General features: G+C 40.9%; 1 protein-coding gene across 5 annotated transcripts in view; it reads right to left on the bottom strand.

Moving 5' to 3' along the window:
• Positions 1–21,979, bottom strand: part of NCKAP5 (NCK associated protein 5) — a 588,547-nt gene that overhangs the window by 532,517 nt on the left and 34,051 nt on the right. For 4 of the 5 annotated variants that reach the window (XM_083404704.1, XM_083404711.1, XM_083404705.1 and 1 more), the window contains one exon: positions 655–802. The gene's annotated coding sequence lies outside the window, so the exon portion shown is untranslated. Of the gene's footprint in view, positions 1–654; positions 803–10,876; positions 10,943–21,979 lie in introns of those variants that run through there. The other variant, XM_083404706.1, reaches the window with a different exon arrangement.

Below are 21,979 nucleotides of genomic sequence, written 5' to 3'. Positions count from 1 at the left end.
GGGGATTCCAGCATTCTTTCTTTACAAAAGCTAAATCTTCCAGGTTGCTCTGAAGAAATGAGGCCGCTGCTGTAAAGAGCCTAACACACCTCTGGCACATAAATGGCTAAATGGTAGTAGCAGGGGTGATAGTATTACAGTGGTACTTCGGGTTACATACACTTCAGGTTGCATTCGCTTCAAGTTACAGACTCCGCTAACCCAGAAATAGTACCTCGGGTTAAGAACTTTGCTTCAGGATGAGAACAGAAATAATGCTCCGGCGGCACAGCAGGAGCAGGAGGCCCCATTAGCTAAAGTGGTGCTTCAGGTTAAGAACAGTTTCAGGTTAAGAACAGACCTCCGGAACAAATTAAGTACTTAACCCGAGGTACCACTGTAGTATATTTCAGTTGAATCCTATTAAAAGTGCAGACAGCACTTGATTCTGCCTACATACTGTGAAAGTTTATTCATGGTATGTACAAAGGATGTAGAGGTCTTTATGTACAGGCCTATATCTAATCTATCCCATAAACTCAGGCATGTCAGCATCATCAAAACTTTTGAAAATATGGTAGAAAATATAGGCAAAATACGTTTTAGAAGTTCGGTTTAAAACTCACATAACAGCATTTAGGACTGCTTACATTTCTTTCTTTCTTAAAGACTTACCTCTCGCTGAAGATACTTTGATTCTGAGAATGATACACTTTCTAGGCCAATGAGTTTAAAAGCTTAGGGAGAGGCTACCAGGAGTGTCTCTCTGTTTTCCTTCCTTGTTCACATTTGAAGCCAGAATGCACTATCTGCCCTCAGCTGCCTGCAATGCAAACACAGTAGAGGAGTTGAATGATCTCTCATTTTTATATCTGGGCTCAAGCCATTTAGGGCTTCTTAGTTCAGAACAACAAAAAGTCACAACTTTGAATTGCTCTCAGATGAGTGCCAAGAGCTAATGCAAACTCTGAAATAACAGTGAATACCTTTGTAATCAAAGCTTAGCAGCTCACAATTGCACTGATTCTAAGACAAGTGACTTGAAACAATTACTGAATAGTATATCCCTAGTAATATCTAGGGGCTTTTTGCTGATTTGTAAAAGCACATTTTTAAGTTGATGCGTAATGGACAGCATCCTAAACACAATGCCAGGGTAATATGGCTTGGCTTGCATAGATGCATGTGTGCATGCATGTGCAATAATATTTTAATTATGTGGAAAACTAGAGCATGCCATAAATTAACTTGAAAAACATCCTGGATTAGTGCTAATGATTGGCCTACATCACTTTCCCAGTTCCATTCTACAGCAATGACACATGGTGATTCAGACCTAGGAACTGACTCCCCTCAATTCCTGGGTCCAGTAGGTGTAGAATTAAATTAAGGTTTGGGTGTTAAACTGTGTGCTAGACACTTCTAATCACCTAGAATCAGCAAGTATTAAAATCTAATTCAGTCAGGCTAGCCTCCCGTCTTAAGATGATAGCCTGGGAGATGGGCCATTAAGAACACAGAGGATCAAAAAGAACTCAGTGTGAGAAGGCAAATGTTTGGGGCCCTTCTCCCTCAACAGATAAAGTCAGAGCTTAGGTTAGAGGGGTTGGAGTTATGAGCTATGTGACTGAAACAGAAAGTAGCAGGCAGAGCATGATGTTTTATGTATGTTGAATCCAAGGCTGCACCTGGGAGAAGCTGATTATGCTGTGAGCTCTTCCATTGTAGGCTCAGGTGGTATATATGCGTCAATAAACCATATATCATAAAGACACCAGTGTCCGCTGTGCCTCATTTCCAAAAGAAAACATGGGCCCTAGACAAGTGCACCTAGAACCCCTGGAATTTCGCATGCTCAGAGATTGGGGCGGCATGCAACAATACACTCAAAACCTCTCTATCATGTTTTGTTAAATCAGAAAATCCAGTTCCGAAAGTACTGCTATTTGTACCTAAGAACAGTATGAAGAGGGGGCAAATTCCAGTGGGTGATTGCAATTATTCATGCTGGTTTACACCCAGTAGTCCTTTAGATCTGGTCTCATTTATCATGTTTATTGTGTTGTTGAAATGCCAGTCCATACAGAATTTCTGCACCTCTGTCTATGGAATCTGTAAATTAGATACCATTCCTTCCTGAGTGAGCTCATTTTAAAACACTTAGAAATTGTTTTTAGCATACAAGCCAGAAGAAGGTTAACAAAACACATTCTGGCAACCTTTTGTTTATTGCACTATAAAATCTCATAAATGAAACATTATTTCTCATTTGAAAGTAGACACTCTGAAGCAATGATGCAACCATCATACTTTTAAAGAGCATTTGGCAGGGAAGGGAAGACCTCCCAGGGTGAGAGACGAGGAGAAGAAAGGAAAGCTCCCAGGTGAGAGCTGGGAGGGTCCACCACTTTCTGTGCGGGACAAGGGTTAAGAGCTACCTTAGAGAGAGGACTGTGTCTTTTCTCTTTCTTTCACTGTTTTTGTTTTTTATTTAGATTATTTTTTATCTTATTGTACTATGAAAAAGTTTTAATCAAATCTTTCAAGGATACTTTTAAAGAGCATTTATGCCAATGCCTTACTTCACAATATATTACTGGTGGGTTTGCCAGAATTTTACATCTACGTTACATTGCATAATTTTTCATCGTCCTCAGACGTCCGAGCCTTTTGGAATCCCACAGTTAGAGTTGCTGAACAGAATATGTTGTTCGTGAAATAACTTTGGCCTTTCTATAGCTGTATGCCTGCCATGTGCTATACCACTGTGCTATGTGATGCATAAGAATGAAGTCTCTTGCAACTTCGGCTACAGTAATCAGCCCATGAGCACAAAGCCAAATTCATCCACAAACTTTTCAAATATTTGAGCTAAATCACTAAACATGCCCTTAATCCTGTGCACATAAGCAAATTGTTTATCTTCTAATTCATAATTCCCTGTAATTTCAATGTGTGCAAATAAAAGAGTGTACCATGATGAGAAAGATATAGATTGCCTAATGAATGAGATGATTATTTAGCCAAAGCAAACATGATAAAGAAAAGTTTCCAGGTCTAACTTACCAGTGGAAATTCCGTTCCCCCCCCCCCCAGGAATTTGCCTGATTTGTTTTCATTTTAACACATTTCCCAAGCTGCCTATTGCAAGAAAGGTCACACACTTCAAAACTGCTCCTGAAATAATTGGACTGGGTATATATATGTATTTTTAACATATTCATCATGCAGCAACACCATTATCCTGTGGGGTTTTTGCTTTTGTTTTGTTTTCAGCTGATTTCAATCTTGCGTTTTTGTACTATGTTCCTAGTTAGTGAAACATCCAAGTGCTATTCTTACATGGACAATCCATGATGTAACTGTGTGTGTTTTAACTGAGATATAATTGCAGGAGTTGCCATTTTCTCTGAGTGGTGTCAGAGAGAGATGTTTAATCATCTCCCTCCAAGTCATTTTTCTGATTAAAAAAATTCCCCTTAATATGATGTTTGGTGTATTGGAGGAGGAATATAGACCTTGGTGTTTTATCATTGCAGGACAAACAGAAGCTGGGAGAGGTTTTTGATCAAGAAAATTGCATAGGGAGGGGAAGAATTCAACAACCCCTCCCCAACTACTTCACATGAATGGGAAACTCCCCCCAGCTATATTTCAGTTTGTAAATATACCAGGAGATCTAGCATAGATATCCCACATAACAGAAAGGTTGTTTCCCCTCTGCAAGTCACAATAACCTGCCCTAAACGAAGATGTACAGTTAGTATTAAATAAAATTTAGGGCTGTTGTGGCCTGCCTCCCTTGTACTTAGACACTTTCTGATTCTCTTCGTGGCTTCTATGTAGGAATTGTGGGTTGTTCTTGCTGTCATTTTAAATAAAGAAACTTGTATAAATATAAATCCTTAAATCCCCTCTTGTTGATCCCTCTGTCAAATTATGTCAGCTTGGAAAAATGGCTGTATTACCAATGAAAACTAGACTATGTTCAAAAAGTGAACTTGCAGCCTTGCACAATGCACTGGAATAAGAGGCAGGAAAAAGAGGTGCACAATTCCAAGTTACAGAACAATGTCCACCACCTCAATGGTTTGGAGATGAGTTACTGAAGAATTAATCACCTATTTACCTGTTTAGACTAAGCCCCATCTGCACTAGGCTATTGGTACTGCCATACTAAATGATCAACACCTTACAAATGTGGAACAGGCATTAGGTGGCACCTTTTCCGCTAATCAAAGTGTTCAAGTGGGCACATGTGGGGTAAGACATAGGTAAGTATTCTGAGAACAACTGCAAAAAGATTTGAGCATATCTGTAAAATTCTAAGATGAATATTTGGGAGCAAGTTCATTTACAATCTAAAAGAAGACTTGAAGAACACAGCACTTCTCTGAAATTTCAGAGGAAAAAATGATAACAATTGCCAATACGGGGCAGATTTCTACATGATATGTAAATTATTCCACAAACTCCTCTAAATCAGTTCCTATAACCAAACTACAGTATATTCTTGGGAGAGCAAGCTGCATCTGATATAGCCTGGAGCAATCACTGTATTTCCTCTACATATCTCATAAAAGTGTGGCATCCATAAATTTAGGTGCCTTGTGCAACAGCAATGCAAATTATTCAGATTGTTGCTTAATCTTAAAATCTTAAGATTTACTCTGTAGCCAGCATGAAAGAAATGAAAGGCACACCTACTCCTCAGGTAAAAAACAACAAAAATCCAAATAAATATATTCATCATCTGTCATTTGGCATGCCCTTCGCTGGCAGAGGAAAACCATGCTAATTACATAATAGAATTGTGTACACAGTTTCACAACCCAAAGACCTGATCCTGCAAACCGTGTTATAAACTTCCTAAGGTTCCCTGTTGTGAGTATTGCTGTTATGTAGGGTTGCCATATTTCAAACAGTGAAAATCTGGACAGAAAAGTTGTTGAGCTTTTTGGGCAAAATCACTTATTTAAAAATTCTGGTTTTGATATATTTTTATGGGAAAACAGCAAAAAAGGGCACTGCCAACACGGACTGCCATACATCTAGATTTTCCCAGACATTTGACCAATTTCTGCCCGGACACTGCTGCCGAATGCAGTATTCTGTAAATGTCTGGGAAAATCCGGAAGTATGGCAACCCTAGGTGGACACCTGTATTGTTAAGATAAAATAAGTGGACGTTTTGGGTCATGTTTCTGGCAAATAACTGATTACGGTGAGATGCAATAACTACAGAATGCCAATGCAGCAACAGGGACAGGGTTAATAGTTATTGTGCTAGAAATGGATACAGCCCAGCCCACCCACCTGGAGAAATCCCTGTGGTTGCCTGTGTAACAATAACTTTCAGTGTGACTTGAGTTTATTCAATCATTTTTATTTTATTTTATTTTTGCAATCAGTATTCTAGTCTTAACTGCAACTGCAATTGCAATTCCAACGCCCACCCCCCGAAAAGCTAAATAGTTGGGGTTAGACATGTATACACACTTAGCTGGGAATAAATCTCATTAAACTCAGTGAGGCTTACTTCTTAGTAGAGATGCTAGGACTGCACAGTAACTGCACTGCCTCTAGTCCTTTCCACTTTCCTTGCTACATTAGTTCTTCTACAACATTCTATTTGAGTTTGTCAAACGAGATTTACACTTTGCAAATCTCATGATGACTAGGATTCTGTCAGCTCATATTTCTCCAGATGTTTTGTGATCTCATCCCTTATTAATGTCTCAGGGAGCTTGCCTACTACTAAGGCCAGGTTAACTGGTCTATAATGTGTTGTCTCTTGCCACTCTAGATGGCTCCCTAGCCGACTAGCAGGCCCTCATCAGCAAGTTCAGCCAGAGTGAACTATACCTATATAAGCAAAATAACATTCCACGAGCTGCTCACAAGTTATATTCAGAGGGGTTTGTTTTCATTCAGTGGCCATGATACCTGAAATGTGTACGCCCTTTGATGACATCTCAGCTGCTGCACTGAGGCAGCAGCTCGGAGGATCTGACATGAACATTTTAAAACCAGCGTAAGGCAACAGATTGCCACTTTTTGTAGGTGCTGGGACTAGGCACTCAAGCAGCGATGTTAGCGCTGTCACTGGAAGACTCTCATTGGAGCTTGGTATGGTTCTACCCTGCTGCTAGGAGCAAGGAGAAGAGAGGAAAGTAGCAGGGTCCACTGTTGCTAATGTGCGAGAGATCCCAATGGGCTATGCTTGGGGAAAATATTTCCACTACGCCTTTCAATTCTGAAAGCAGCTTGCAACATCATATCAAAACATTAAAATATAGCTAATAAAACAACAATAAAAGCCATAAAAGGCAGCACATGGGAGCAGCAATAAAACCACAGGAGCCATTACAAATATGGGAAAAGAAGGCCACTTCCATCTAGCACTAACTATATTTATTTATTAGTGACATTTCTGCACCACCCAGCTACTGAAGTTCCCTTTAATGAAGATTAAAATACAGTTGTACCTCGGGTTACATACGCTTCAGGTTACATACGCTTCAGGTTACAGACTCTGCTAACCCAGCAATATTACCTCGGGTTAAGAACTTTGCTTCAGGTTGAGAAAAGAAACCCACAACATTATGTATGACCTAAAACAGATTTGAACATTCACAGAATAAAAACGAAGTGAATCCAACAGAAGCAAAGAACAGTGCATTAGCATTAGCACATTTTTGGTTTTAAAAAGCCAGAATGAATAAAAAGATGCCATCAGGTTCCATGCCCGGTAAACAGATGAAAAGATGGAACAGAATGACAAACATAGGGAGGCGGGGGAAATCCAAGGTGTCACTGCTAAGGAAGCTCTTTCCCTTCTAATTAGCCCTGCCCCTGAAAGCTATGGTCCAGGAGTAGCCAATGTTGGACTCACATCAGTCCCAACAAGTGTGGCCAATGGTTAGGGATTATGGGAGTTGTAGGCCCATAACGTCTGGCAGGAACCACCATAGCTATTTATTTTCAATATTTATAGACTGCTTTTCACCATAAATTATCTCACTGATGTCTACAAAGCAGTTACCCTGCTATGCTGGCCATAACAGATTTTAATGGATGGTAACCAGGCAGTTTTCTTTTTAAGTGGGCATAGCCAGTCTGCATAGCATATCACAATTCAGCTGCAATGGCACATCATCAGCTGTGCTTCTTCGCTTTCAGCCAGTCTCTTGGCTCTAATTCTAAGCATACTGATTCAGATTAGGCTTCATTGAAATGAACGGAATTTGTGTCTATGGAAATGTGCTTAGTCAGTTGTTATGGTATTTTCTGCTAATTACAAAGCTAACCACATTAGCATGGATATTGGGCCTACATCTTAAGCAGATAAGATGTCCTGCAGCAATAATAATCTTATCCTAATTTTTAATGTCTATGAAAAATCCTTCCCAGATACTGTCTATTTAACATTCCTGCAAATGCTTGCTTGTGTAAGTTAAGCTAGCCAAGCCTTGGAAGAGGTTAGCTGCAAGCCAATCAAGATTACAAAGTTCAGACAGAGAAACAGAAATATACAGAACTTTAAATCTGCTATTCAACTTTAAAACATAGCAAAACATAGAATCTTAATATGTTTGCTTTTAACATTCATATAGGAATATTTACAGAATTAATGGGATTCTCAAAATACCTTAAGAAATTTTATTGGCTTTTCACCCTAGATTAAAGGACAGAGGACAGAGTTTATGGGCACGATTCTGTGAAGTTCTCAAACACAAGTGAAACGAATGGAAACTGTGCAAAACCCCTTGCATGGCTCCCATTCATTTGATGTGGCTTACATTTAAGAATTGCTTCCATGACTTCACGACACACTGGAAGATCTGCAGTAATAGATTTGGAAAGCTACATTTGCAATGTGTTTGAAAGCCTGCCTTGACAAACAAAGGTTGTGGAGCCAGATCATAAAAGCCAAACTATCCCTGATAGCAGTATTACCTGATACCATCATCCTCTGTACCACTACAAGAGATAGTGTTTTTTAAAAACTCTCACACACACACCAGAAGTTACATCTTTTCAGCATACTTTGTCTACTAACAAATACGCTGTCCAGAAAAATGCACTACTAGATATTTGACTTGGATGAACAACTGGTAATTTTAAAATAAATTATTTCTATCACCCAAAACAAATATCAATATAAGGCCAATGCAATTTCCCACACATTTTATGGAGGTGACATTTTGAACTCCTGACTCCAAGAAGTAATGTTGTCTGCAGTTCAGAAAATCCCATGGAATGTGGAATCCATTTTCCAAACAGCCCTTTCCTATATTCTTTGGAAAGAATTGCAACACAAACACAACAATTTTAATATAAAATCACAGGTATTCCAAAAGTAAGTGGGAGAACAATCCTCCTTGTAAAAATGATCACTGAAACCAGATGCGGCATTACTGAAAAACTCAAATGCTGCCTACACAGCTAGAAAATTAAGCCACATCTGTCTCCTGCCATATTTCATATCAAGCAATGGAACGAATCAAAATAAACCCAAGATAAGCCTAGAGTTATCACCATAGGCAGTGATACAATCCAACACACAATTACATTTGAACCAATCCTATTGTGCTCAATGGGACTTACTGCTGAGTAAATATACATAGCATGATGGTGACCTCTTTCCTAAATGGAAGCAATTATTTTATTTGACTCTCCACCCAACCCTTGCCTCACAGCCAGAGGAACTTTGGAGGAGATGTTTTTGTTCCTTTCAATCTTAGTGATAAGAACGTACTTGCTATACCTGTACATTTAGTATTGCAATTATTATTGCTATTAATGTGGTAGGCACGTCTGAACATAGAAGTGGCATTGTGCCTACCCTAAGGACTGAAATTTTTTTTATTAAATAGACAAAGCTGGGATGGGAAGGGAGAACAAGGAACTATCAAAGAGTAGGGTAAGAGAAATGATATTGAAGGATAGTTTGGGAGAGACTATGTTGATGAACTGGGTTATGAGAAGGAGTGATGTTGCATGAGACAACCATTTGCCAACATCAACTTTGCCCTTAATCATACCCACCTTCTGCACAATGTGCTAAACTCCCAAGTACTACTCAAATAACAGTGAAAATTGGGGTGGAGCAGCAGACAATAAATGAATACAGTGTGGGCAGTGGGTACATATCTCAATCCCCAACCCCAACCATCCACACATACAGAAATGATCCATGTTTTAAAATATGCCCTTAAAAATAAAAACTATTATTATTATTATTGTTTACTAAAATTTGCATACCACCCTTCATCTCAATATCACAGGGTGGTTCACAACAAACAAAAATGCAAAATAAGAACAAAAAATATATTTTAAAACCACAAACCAATACACCCCCTGAACTCATTTTAAAAAGCCATAGATTGTTTAATCAGCTAAAGGCTGAAACCTGTATAGTTCACATGACTGGTCAATATTCTGTGTGCTGATAGAACAAATGTGCAAGCTTCTGCTCTTTAACAGTGTAAGTCATTACAGTGGTACCTTGGTTTAAGAACAGCCCTGTTTACGAACTATTCGGTTTATGAGTAGTGTCCCGGTTTGCAAACTTTACCTCAGTCTAAGAATGGAATCCAAATGGTGGAAGGGCACCGGTGGCAGGAGGCCTCATTCAGGAAAGCACGCCTCGGTTTAAGAACGGATTCAGTTTAAGAACGGACTTCCGGAACAGATTAAGCTCGTAAACTGAGGTACCACTATATAGAAATTTCTATCTCAATAAAGCAATAATTCTTTGATATATGGTAGCACTTGTGTGTATTTTAATGCTCTGCAGCTTATAGAGATATTACCTACCTCCAATTCATATAAGTTGTTTGTGATTAATAAAATCAGGCAAGAAAGCACTGTCATTGTTTTGCAAACACTTTTTATGCTGGTTGCATTTTTAATTTAACACAACACACTCTTCTCCTTTTGATAATACATACTCGCGGCACTATCTATTCCTTATACTGAGAGAGAGTAAGAGTTTAATAGATTTGTTTTTGTTGCTCTGCATATACTTTGAATTTTTATTAGCAACACAGAGTGCATAAAATCTGCTTAAGGAAGCAGTCTGGGACAACAGATGCCCTTGCAGCAAAAACCAAGGCCAAATCAGCTAACGGCAAAAAATCTCTACTCAGCCCTGAAGAAACTAGTGAATCTATACAGGATAGAGACTGAGGGCCGAGAACAGGGGCCAGGGGTAGCATAGACTTACATAGGCCAAGTCTCTCACCAACACCCCCAAATTTTAATAAAAGTGGGACATAAATATTGGAATTAATTAAACTGATGACAAAATGTGGATTTTATTCACCTCCATCTTGTGTGCATAGAGTGAAGCAGTTGTTTTTCACTAAATTAACATGGACCACGGAGTTTGATGTGCTGCAGATGGTGTTTGCTGCGGGGGGGGGGGGGGAGCCCCTATGTTGTTGACAGAAAGGCAAGGCAAGCACTTACTTTATGTGTGAACCCTGTTAAAATTAATTTGAGATTACACAGGAGCAGACGAACTAAATACTGTGTTTGCTGCCTCATCTTCAAAAGAGCAACAATGGTGTGACAGAAATCTTGAAATTAATCCCTTATGGTTATCATGAATACCACTTGTTATTTAAATTTAATTCTGGATAGGCTCTCTGAGTGAAGTTAAGAAATCAAAATGGAGTGGGGAGTGTTATTGTGCTTAGGTCCTGCTTGCTGGTTTCCTATAGGTATCTGGTTGGCCACTGTGAGAACAGGATGCTGGACCACATAGACCAGGGGTCAGCAAACTTTTTCAGCAGGGGGCCAGTCCACTGTCCCTCAGACCTTGTGGGGGGGCAGACTATATTTTGGGGGGAAATTATGCAAGAGACCATGAACCTTGGTGGCTGCTTACCTGTGTCTTGTGAGTGGCAGGGGCTGGTGGCGGCGGAGAGACAATGAGCAGCACATGAAAGGGCTCCAGAGAGGGGCTGCTTAAAATGGCGGCCAGAAGGCAAGATCTTCACTGTAATGCATTGTATAAGTAGCAAGCCTGCTTGCAGGCAGGCTGCCCAAATCCTATGTAAACTAACCGGAACAGGTTACTTCTGGGTTTCAGCGGTTGCACATGCGCAGAAGCGCTAAATCGTGCTTTGTGCATGCGCAGAAGCGCCAAATCGCAACCCACACGTGTGCAGACACACCACTGCGGGTTGCGGATGCTGCGGGTTGCGAACGTGCATCCCACACAGATCACGTTTGCAACCCGAGCATCCACTGTACTAGCATATGGATTCAAGTTGGAGGGGGGCATATTTAAGTAAAGAAATGCACCACATTTCTGCATCTGCACCCACAGATTCACTTATATCTAGGGTGGTAGGTGGCCCATGCACAGGCAGAACCATCTGTCAGGAGAATAGCCTGCTCATTTACTTGCAAAGTCAGACATTTCACCAAGCAAATTCTAACATTCTTCACCTTGATTTATAACTGACAGACTCAGCCAGTAATCTTGGCTAATTTAAACCATTCTGCAATCAGAAGCTCAGTGTAAATAATGGCTTTACAATTGTTTAAAATAATAATTTCAAAGCATGAAAAATAGTTTCTGGACTTGCTTCATCAATATAACATTTTAAACAGATCAGAGCAGGGTCAGCCACCACAAGCATGTTTGTGTTCAAAGAGGAAATTCCAGATTAGTGCAATATAATTCATAGAACCATATTTCATATGATAGGATCAGTCAATTAGCACATTCCCATATGTGAAAATGCATTAGCTGATTAACACACTTACACATATATTTTGTAAAACATGACCAGATTATTATTTTTTAAAGAATATGGTTCTGTAATATGTTACTACATGGCAGGGCTGGTCAAAATGCTGTCCTCTGTATGTTGTGGGATTCTCTATAGTTTGAAGACATATGAAACCATATGTATAATGGAAAATTGGTCTGAACAAAGGCTGCTGGATTCACTATGTAATTATTAATTAATTTCTATACAGGATTTTCTCATGATTTCAGTTTTCCAGTCATTTGTTGTTACAACTATATATCAGATCCCATAGACTACCCCTTTACACTGAAAGAATTTACCAGAAGCTTATTGCTCCAAGTATACTACAATAACCTACAGGCCAACAGTTACTTGTATTATTGTTGTTGTTGTTGTTGTTGTTGTTGTTGTTGTTCTGCCTTTTTACCGAACCAGGACTCAAGGTGGCTTAAACAAGTTCGTAAGCATGCGTGAGTTGGTGTTTGTTGCTAGAAGCCAACAAAGTTTGCAATTCTCTGTAAAATGCATTATAAATACTTCCCATTGAAAGCAGGATTTACGTCTCGGTAGAGATGGAGGAGAAATTCAGTTCAGTTCACATTTTAAAGCAAACTTAGCAAATTTGCACTTTTTGAAACAATATTAAAAGTAAAACATAGCCATCTTTCAAAATTATCAGAATTGTGCAGTGCAGTTCACCTGACAAGTAATGTATACAAAAACATACACAAAAACACTGGGGTAAAGTGTGCATATTAAGGTATATAGTCATGAAAATGAATTATATCGAGAAAATATTAGGCAAAGTTGCATACAAATTTGTGAATGCTAGGAGAAATTTGCATGAAAATGCTGGTGAATTTTCATGCAGACATCATGTGAAACTGAACTGAACTTCGAGAAACTGAAAGCAACTTAATCCAACAAGTCACACATCCCTAAAGTGGATGAGGCCCTCTTTGTACCCCACACAACTATGAGTGCCAACTTGAATAAAAAATGGGAGGGCTAGGTAAGCCCTGCCCTGCATAATCGATCACAAGACACAACATACACACCATTTGAATGGCAATGCCCATCAACTTTTGGGGAGCCCAGCCCACTCAAATATTTTTTTGGGGGGGAAAGAGACCTTGGTCCCTAGAAATTGGCTCCCATGCCCCCAACTGAACTTGTGTAGACCATGGTACAGTCAGAAAGTCCCCATCCACAGGTTACAGAGGCCTAGGTGGGCTATATGGGAAAAGGTGGTATCAGAGATAGCCTGGCCCTAAGCTGTTCAGAGCTTTATAGCTCAAAAGCAACAACTTGAATTTGTAAATCGGCAGCCAGTGCAGGTCTTTCAGCACCAGTGTTATAAGTGTGCAGTAGGGAATACCACTGAGAAACTGAGCCACTGCATTCTGCACTAGCTGCAGCTTCCAAACCCTCAAGGATATCCAAGCATAAAGCATGTTACAGTACTCCAGTCGCGAGATTCTGAACACTTGAGTCACAGTAGTAAGGATATAATTATCGAGCAGGGCCAGTCCAAGACATTTTGGTACCTGAGGCAAATCAGAAAATGGTGTCCCGCCAAGAATCATAGTTTGTTAAGGGCCATGTGTGTGTGTGAGCCTCACAGAAATCTTCTCACACAGAAATCCTCTCACACATAAATTCTCTCCCGCCCTGCACACCCACAGAAATGGTCTCTCTTACACAGAAATCCTCTCACACTAAAGCTGGGAAGTAGGGACAGAAGAGATCTTTTTTATTTTTGGTAAAAGAGCACAGTATATGCTGGATCTAGTAGAGAGGGAAAGAGGAAAGGCATAATGGGATGAGAAGGATGTGGAGATGAAAAAGTGGGTGGGGGAAATGAAACTCACTTCAAATGTGTCAGGACAGAAGAGTCAGACAAATGCCTCAGTGCATTTGGAGGTGAGCTAAATAAAAAAAAAGCGAGAACAGGAAAAGAAAGACAGCAGCCTAAACAAAACAAAGGCTGTTGACTTCAGACTAAACATTGATTTCTTAAGCTTTTATCCTATTATGAGGGATTGTGGTGTTTGTGGTGTATTATTTCCTTATTTTGGCAATGCCATAGGCAAGCCCTACGTCCTTGGGAGTTTAGTTACAAGCACAGCTGCATATGCACTGAGGCATATGGTTGCCTTTTCTGTCCTGACATTCACCCATTTTATTGTTAGAGCAAATAAATAAAAAAAATACCAAAACCACACACACACACACAGAGAGAGAGAGAGAGAGAGAGAGAGAGAGAGAGAGAGAGAGAGTAGACAGAGAGGAGGAAGGGCGGGGAAGAAAGTCGAGCTTAAATGTTGCTAAGGAAGCTTTCCTCACCTCAACAAAGTGTCTGGTGTCTGCCTGGGCTGCCTTTGGGGCATGGCAATTTCAGCATCTCCTCCTTTTCTTCCTCTGTCCCAAAATTTTGGGGGAGAGGCTGTGAGGCAGAGGCTGCATCCTGACAGCAATAAGGAGGAGAGGCAGCAGCTCAAACCTTCTTTCCTTCCTCCACAGAGAGGAAGGGAGTCTGCGCACCACCCTTGGGAGGAGACCAGCAATGCCCACTTTTTGACCAAAAAAAAAGCCTCTTGAAGGAGGTATTATTGCTGGTCACCCCCTTGCCCCTAAGTGAGCATCTCAGGGGTCAAATCAAGTCAAGTACTTTATTACGGTCACAGACCAGCATAAGCAAAACATCTAAATAAATAGCATAACAGTATGAATCTAAGCGAATAATTATTAAATAAATAGGAGCAAGAACCAAATGTAGATTTAAACATATACATAGAATACTTAATTAAGCATAGATAATGGGTGAGTAAAAATTTATAAGAAAAATTAAAAGATCGATTAACACAGCTATAAGGAGTGGGCTTCAGAAGTGTGGATCTAACAATATGGGCCTTCAGTTTAGGATTGAATTGTAGCATAGACCATTCTTCGTCAAATATCTATCATGGCAGCGCAAAATATGTGACTTCTGGGCTCTCATCCTGTAGTAATAGGGAGAAGTTGTGTTGTTCTGAAGGCCCAGGAAACTTATATAAGATGGGTTGGATAAACCTAGTTAGAATGTCTATATAATACTGGCAAAGAAGAAGGGCATGCTCTGTTGTTTCCTGCTGTCCAGAGCTACATGGGCATTTCCTCTCCTCGTAAGGTATCTTCCTATAATGGCCTTCCTGAATTTCTGAAGGGAGGGCCTGAGAACAGTGGCGGTGGCTGGCTATGGTGGCTGGGCAACAGCTAGCAATGGTAGCAGCGGGCAGTGGTGGCAGCAATGATGGCCAGCAACGCTGGCAGTGCACAGTGGTACCTCTCCCAGCCTGCTTCCTGAAGCAACTGCCTATCCTCACTTCATGATGGACCATCACTGTTCTCCAGGAATGTTTGTAGTTGGCATACCATCAAAGGTGGCAGTAGGCACTCTTTGCCACTGAGGTCACTTGGAAATCTAGTGGCAGAGATGGATCCAACTACCCACTGTCCTTTCAGAGGGAGTGCAGCCACACCCAGAACAGGCAGATTTCTCAATTCCTGGACCCAGGACTCACCCATCCACAGTGCCTCTAATTTATCAGGCTTCAGCTTCGTTTTCTTCACCCTCATGCAGCTGACCAGTGCACCCAGGCACTTGTGCAGATAATGCACATCGGCTCCTGTCTCCGATATAAGGAAAGAATAGAGCTGAGCATCATCGGCCTATTAATGGCACCTTGTCCCAAGACTCATAATGGCTGTACCCAATTGGCTTTATATTGGTGTTAAATAACACTGAGGACAAAATGTTTTCCTGCAGCACCCCAAAGCATAACTGCCAGTGGGGCAAGGCACAATCACTCAATTCTATTCTGGCATGGAACTGGCATGGATGGTAGGACCAAAACCACTACAATTCAGTGCCCCGAGTTTCCATCTTATGGAGTCAATATAAGCCAATCCATGGCAGATGCCTTCAAAGGTCACTGAGAGGTCGAGCAAGAGTAAGAGGATTGTACTCCCATTGTGCATTTCCTAATAAAAGGACATTTATCTGAGTGACCAAAGCTAATTCCATTCTTAAACCAGGCCGGAACCCAGTCAAAAATGTGTCCAGATTATCAATATAAGAACAACTGTGGTTGGGCTCCCCCACCCTTTCGAGAACCTTGCCCCAAAAGCGGGGCTGTGACCAGGTAGTAATTATGATAAAACTCTGGGTATATACAGGGCTTCTTTAGGAGTGGTTGCATAGTGGTCTCTTTGAGAGCAGCTGCCACCACCCCATCATTCCCTGTAGCTACACAACCAACCAATCCCAACTATTGCAAATAAGCCATGATGGGCACTTGAAGTGGCATAAGCACACTCTCAGGTCTCAACAACTGAAACTGATCCTGCTGGATTGAAGTAGGCAGTACATCGGATGCCTCACCAGCATCTCACCTGACATTGGCATTCAGATTTATGGTAAAAGTGCTCGTCTCCATAGCATAATGCCTAGCAAAATTATCACAGCAGACCTCCAAGGTCCATTGTCACTTGAGACTTTATGGCGTTGCCTATGGCATATATATAAGCATCACCTCTACACAGACAGACATGAATGTTTTACAGAAGTTCATTCTCATTCCAAATGATATGTCTGGCAGGCTAGTGAAAATGTTTGTAGCCTACAATTTGTGCTCCAAATTCTTGCAGTTTCACCAGTACAGGTTTCAGCTATGCAATTCTTGGAATCTGGCTCCATGGCTAGTACTTCTTGACTCTACCATGGCAATAATATAGCCCCCCCCCTTTTTTTTTACCAAATGTGAACCAGAAGTTGATTGTTGCACCTACATTAATCCGTTGCTCAAAACCAAAAATTAGTTACCATCACATTTTCAGCAATTCCATTTGGATGATTTATGCTGCTAATGTCCCGGCATTCACCCTGAAGTATAAATCAGCCAATGTATAAAAATCCTTGGCAAGGGGAAGTATGAGATTTATGTACAGCTCCACTCACTTGTCACACAGTCTTTCTAACAGCAGAAGATGTTCTCTAATCAATTTTAGAGACATCAGCTTTCTCCTTTCAGGGTGTTTAAAATATAGCTCCATATATTAACATTCTACTCTCATTAATCTTCTAAGTCCATTTCAGAGGCATTCCATCAGCTTATAGATCGAAAAACAGTATTAGAGAACCTGGTCCAACTCAAATATAGTTAAATACATCCTTAGATCTCTAGGGATAAAAAAAATAGCTAAGACAATTTGATTAGTTTGATCTCAAACATATGTGTCTGGAGGATCTGTCCCGGTGACAAGACCAGTAACAAATTCTGAAAGGGAGATATAACAAGAAGCGCCATTAAATGTGGTCAGGGAAAGCAAATCTAGATCTTGGGTAACCAATGTAGTGGCCTGGCCGGCCAGGACACAGGCATGTACTCAGAATGCAAGCTGAGGTCATTCTGGGCATGCACACTGGTATCTGTTTACCTGTAAGCACACAACTTATTTTTTTTTAATACAAGTTTTTCAATTCATCAGATTTGTACAAAACAACAGTTCTCTCTCTCTCTCTCTGTGTGTGTGTGTATGCGTGTGTGTGAGTGACGCAGGCCTGGATGCAGGCATGGTTAGGATACAGATCATTCTGGGCATGCACACTGGTATCTGTTTACCTGTAAGCACACATCTTTAATATTTTTTAAAATACAAGTTTTTTCAGTCCATCAGATTTGCACAAAACAGCAGCTATGTGTATGTGTGTGTGTGTGATGCAGGCCTGGCTAGGAAGCTTTTCCTAATATACCTTCTGGGTTTGACAAGGCATTTGACCCTCACCTGTCCTGAGCTTACTGAAGCTAATGAATCACTTACCTTGTCCACGAAAAATCGAGCCCCACCTGGGTTGTGTGTCCTTGCCAGCCTTCCCTCAGAGCTGACAGCTGTAGGTTCTGGAATCCTGACATCAGGGGTAGTACATCCCATTTTGCCAAACAAAACGTGCCACCCTGCTCTGCCATACCACCTCACCACTACCACCTGTGGGACACTCACCACCACTATGTCATCTGCCATTACTGTACCAGCACTGCAGTGCTGGCACTGGCACCTGAAAGATTCCCTGAAAGAGCTTGAAGATCTCACCTGAATCTCATGAGATGCTTGGCTTTCCTTGACATCTTGCAAGACTTTTATGAGATCTTGCAAGATCTTGCAGGAAAGCAGCACCAATACTTGCACCACTTCTCTGGCAGAGGTGGGGGTGTGGCAGGAGGCACCCACTACATTAGCTACTGCAGATCTAAGCTTTAGATCTTTCTTTGACTGGAGATGAACTAATATGTTATAGGCTGATGTGGCTCAGTTGGTAGAGCAAATGACTCTTAATCTTAGGGTTGTGGTTTCAAGCCCCACATTTGGTAAAGAATTCCTGCATTGGGGGGTGGGTTGGACTATATGGCACTTTGGGTCTCTTCTAACTCTACAATTATAGGATTCTAAGTGAGAGTTGTTTTCTGTCGTTGCTGTATGAAAGCAAAAACGTTTGGTAAATACTTTTGTCAGTTTGATGGCAGGAAATTTCTGTCTAGCCATGGAAAGGGAAGATCTTATGAAAGCAGAATCCACACTGGATTTCAGCAATAAAGGAGTCAGAGTTATGCAAGTATGGAAAATTGAATGCCATAATATAAAATGGTTCAGAGTTTTGTCCCGGGCACAGGATCATTTGATCTTTGCCCATATGCTTAGGAGCTGCAGGATTAATTCCAACACACTTCTTTGCATGCCTCAATGCAGGGCTAAAAGGGGCATAATTTTTGCTTAGGTGGATTTCACTGTTCCCTTGCTGTGTAAAGTCATATTGCTTTCTTACAATAAGAGACTTGTGCTTTATGGCCCCATCCACTGGTTTTATCTTTCACGAGGGAAATAACACAAGAATGATGATAAATTGTGTAATAATTGTTCTTATAGACATCCACAGGCTGAGCAGAATGAACATTTTTAAATTGGAAAAGGAGTTGAGGATTAATGGACAAAGGGACTTTACTTTTTGGAAAAATCTGTCTGGAATGTTAATACTGGCTGCCTTCTTTCAATCTAGTTACCAAATGGTGATAATATTTGCTGTGTGACCATATTGTTCAACGAAGACTTTGGCTCTGGTCAGTAAGGTCCACTATTACCTTTATAGGTTTCATTATGACAGCTCATGCTGGTGTAGGAAATTGTGGCTCTTATCTATTGTTTTCTCCATGGACAAGTTGAGAATTGTCTTAAGAGAGGTTGCTATTGTCTACATCTAGTGTTTCCCCCCTCTTTTCCTTCAATGCCAGTTATCTGTTTCATTTTCCCATTAACTGTCTCTCCAGAAGATTGGAAACACAATGAAAAATGTTCATTACCTATCAGAAGTTTCCTGCGGCAGTCAAGGTGCATTGGCTGTAGAAGGTATACCTTCAGCTTCAATGAGGACACAAACAGGGCAAGTTTGGTTATTGAGTTTGAATCCACTGCACCAGTTCTCAAATAATTTCTGTTAGCTGTTGCTGTCCTGCACCCACCCAGCCAAGGAATGCAAATGGCCCATAGTGAATTCTTTATTGATAATGCACACACTTACAGGTGCAGCAGATACACACACATACTTGTAGTGCCCACTTAGCTGGCCTGAACCTTTCCAGGTTCGCGCCATGAAGCAGTTGAAGCCACAGTGGGACCATGCCCCACGCAGAAGAATATTTATTTGCATCAGCCACTAGCCATAGCAATGAAATAAAATACAATGTATGGAAGATAGAGGTAAAAACTTAACTATGCAAAATACATTCTGGAGGTTTACATCAATAGTCAAACAACAGATCTTACTCTAATTGCCCCTGCTAATTGTTTTTGCAGTTTTTGCTGTCATCTGGTTATTCCAGGCTAATGCAGTGCACACTTCTGATGAAGCGCGCACACACACACAATCTGAGATTTCTCCTGCATGATAATCATTGCTCTTCCCTTTTCAAGCCCCTTCTGGTTCTAGGAGACAATAGTGCAGGCAGGTGAGGATTTGACTGGCCTGCCCCTCACCTGAGCAGCCTCTCCTGACAGCTCCTGTGCCCCCACCTCCATCTCTAACTGCTCTGACTCTTCCTCTTTCCTCCACCCTGACTCTTGCCTCACAGATGGCACCAAACCCCATAAATCACTGCCCCTTTCTCCTGGGTCAGTCTCCAGCCCCCTTGCTTCCACCACACATACATCAGAGCCCTGCCAGGCCCCTGCCAGTTGCCCTGCTGAGTCAACGGATCCTACTACCTTCTCTTTTTGCCTCCACCAAACATTTATGAACTGATGGTACTGCAAATATTCTGTGTTATATTTGTTTTCAGTAAGGGCATTCTCCCTTAGAAGACCAAAGGTTAGCCACTTCATGCATAAATGAGAGGCTAACTACCGTGATCATCCCTGACCTAGCTAGGATGAGGCATTAGAAGAAGAAGAAGAGTTTGGATTTGATATCCCACTTAATCACTACCTGAAGGAGTCTCAAAGTGGCTAGCATTCTCCTTTCCCTTCCTCCCCCACGACAAACACTCTGTGAGGTGAGTGAGGCCGAGAGACTTAGAGATGTGTGACTAGCCTAAGGTCACCCAGCGGCTGCATGTGGAGGAGCGGAGACGCGAACCAGGTTCCCCAGATTACAAGTCTACCGCTCTTAACCACTACACCACACTAGATGTTGTCTGTAGTTAAATAGAAGACTGGCAGGAAACTCAAACCTGTTGCCAGCGCTTTTTGCAGCTGGAATTCATCAGAACTCAGTTCCGGCACCTTTCAGGTGGGTGTCTTTGCCATTATAAGAGAACAAATGTGGCATTCATGGTGAGTTCCGGCACCTCATTTTCTGGAAAAATAGCACTGCCTGTTGCCTTTAGTTCCATGCAATTGAGATGGATAGGAATGTAATAAAATAAATAAATGTATGACTGTAACAAAAATATTAAAGGCACAGAGTATTTGCATGTTCAAAAGATTTGAATGTGCCATCTATAATTCTTTTCCTGGAGTATCTAAAATAAAATATAAGAATTCCAACTGTTTGGTTGGTAGCCTGTGTCCACAAAATGACAGCAGTGAAGATCTGGGTTTCAAGCTACTATTAAATGATAGCTATAAGAAATATCATGCTATGCACGGCTGTTAGATGTTGTATCGCCATTGTCGGATAATGTTTCCTTAGGCTATGCTGACAGCATAAAGCATTTTCCCCCTCCAGTCTGAATGGCTGAGATTTTTTTTTCCCCAACAAAGAAGAATTCAGAAGCTGTGAACATTCTGCAAACTCTGGGAAATTTGGGACCAAGTTCATCGTGAACAAATGTGTATTGTTGTGCTAAGTGTAGTACACTGACTGATAGGACCTGGCATGCCTCACAGAAAGAGGAATAAAAGGGAGTCGCTGATAAGCCTTATGATAAGCACACTGAACCACACGAAGGCATTTATATGCTGTGATGGAGACTTAAATGAATAGGCATACTCAAAACATGAAATGAAACAAGCTTTCCTTCAAGACCAGTCTGCTGAATTATTATTTTTAATCCTCAAACTTGCAAATTTTTGCTTCTATATGAAGAATATGTTAAGAAAACATGTATAGATTCGATAGAAAGAAACTTAATATAAATAGAACAACCCCACATCTAAAATTCTCAGGCTAAACCAAATTATATATACATTGGAGAAAGAGCTGTGGTGCGTCCTGAATGGGCATTTGTTTCCTTTTAAGTCACAGGAATTTTAACTCAATGACACTTTGAGAAGCCCAACAACATCATCAATGTTATCCACTGAGATCATTTTGTTCAAAGCACTTGATGAGCCCTGATTTAAAGCTCCAAGCAAGAAGACAGCCATTGTGACAATAAAGCACGTTCACCCCAGACTACCTCTGCAAATGTGTATGGAGGAGAGCTCTCCCTCACAAATCTGATTCTATAAGCAACCTATTTCCTTCAAACTAAAAGGACAATTTTCATGAATTTTTTTGTCATTGTCAAAATGCACTCAGCTTTTGGGTGATTGCTTCAAAGGGGGATAAAATACTTTGTGAAAAGAAAAGAAAAGAAAGCATTGCAATGATTCTGAATGAGTTTTGTTTTCCCTCATTGGGGTCAGGGTTAGATTAATCTGCTCACATGTTAAAGCCTGTCTGGTTGATGAGGCCACAAAGGCTAGCCCCATTCGCT

This window comes from Podarcis tiliguerta (assembly GCF_965153285.1).
Source record: "Podarcis tiliguerta genome assembly, chromosome: 1".
NCBI lineage: Eukaryota > Metazoa > Chordata > Lepidosauria > Squamata > Lacertidae > Podarcis > Podarcis tiliguerta.
Note: the sequence above shows the minus strand (reverse complement) of the source record. Positions and strands in the feature narration are given on the sequence as shown.